This window comes from Arachis hypogaea, chromosome 15, assembly GCF_003086295.3.
Source record: "Arachis hypogaea cultivar Tifrunner chromosome 15, arahy.Tifrunner.gnm2.J5K5, whole genome shotgun sequence".
Taxonomy (NCBI): domain Eukaryota; kingdom Viridiplantae; phylum Streptophyta; class Magnoliopsida; order Fabales; family Fabaceae; genus Arachis; species Arachis hypogaea.
This window is the reverse complement of record NC_092050.1, coordinates 78,744,839-78,745,942: the sequence shown is the minus strand read 5'-3', so window position 1 is coordinate 78,745,942 and position 1,104 is coordinate 78,744,839. Positions and strand designations below refer to the sequence as shown.

At 42.9% G+C, this 1,104-nt stretch overlaps 1 non-coding gene across 1 annotated transcript; it reads left to right on the top strand.

Annotated features, from left to right (window-relative positions):
- Window positions 1–717: 717 nt before the first annotated feature.
- On the top strand, window positions 718–821 carry LOC112753678 (small nucleolar RNA R71). Its single transcript, XR_003178052.1, has one exon. It is a non-coding gene; the product is annotated as a small nucleolar RNA R71 (small nucleolar RNA).
- Window positions 822–1,104: the final 283 nt, after the last annotated feature.

The window sequence follows — 1,104 nt, the reverse complement described above, 5'->3', positions numbered from 1 at the left end:
TTCCTTAAGGTAGATCTCACATCATCCCTAAAGTTTTTCAACTCACTTATGTCCTGACCCATGTTTGCAAGCACTCCTTCTATCCTGTTTAATTGATCTTGAAATTGTTGGTTCGGATTAGGTTGGGTAGGTTGATTATTTTGGCCATGATATGATGGTTGGGAGTAAGTGTTTTGTGTGGCTTGGTATGATCTTTGGTTGGAGTTTTGGTATGTGGAATTGTTATGTTGGTTGTGGTTGTAAGGTTTGTGGTTTTGTGGTTGGGTTTGTTGGTTCCCCCACCCAAAGTTTGGGTGGTTTTTCCATCCTGGATTGTAAGTGTTGGAATGTGGATCATATGATTGCCTTTGTTGGTTTCCCACAAAGTTGGCCTCTTCCCAATCACCTCCTTCAGGGATTACTTCCACTTGATCTTGTGTGTGTATTGCAGCCACTTGCTTTGTTTCTAATTTCCTGGTGAGCTCTGCTAGTTGCTTGGCAAACACCTTGTTTTGGGCTAAAATTGTATCAACATGGTTCAGCTCCATGACTCCCTTAGTGTTGTGTCTCTCTGAAGCATAGTAGTACTCATTCTCAGCCACTGTCTCAATCACTTCAATGGCTTCTTCCACAGTCTTTTTCCTGTTCAATGAACCTCCTGATGAATGATCTACAGCCTTCCTTGATTCATAAGAAAGTCCATCATAGAAAATATGCAATTGCACCCAGTCATGGAACATGTCTGGTGGGCATTTCCTTGTCAAATCCTTGAATCTCTCCCATGCCTCGTAGAGAGTTTCACCATCTTGTTGTCTAAACGTCTGAACCTCAGATCGAAGCCTATTGACCTTTTGTGGGGGGTAGAAACGTGCCAGAAACTTGCTTTCCACCTCATCCCAGGTTGTTAGGCTCCCCCTTGGGAATGATTCCAGCCACTTAGCTGCCTTGTCCCTAAGTGAAAATGGGAACAAGAGCAGTTTATAGGTATCTTCCTGGACTCCATTGGACTTCACAGTGTCGCAAATTCTCAGGAATTTTGTGAGATGTTGGTTTGGATCTTCATTAGCACTCCCACCAAATGAACAATGATTCTCCACAAGTGATATTAGCTGTGGTTTGAGTTCA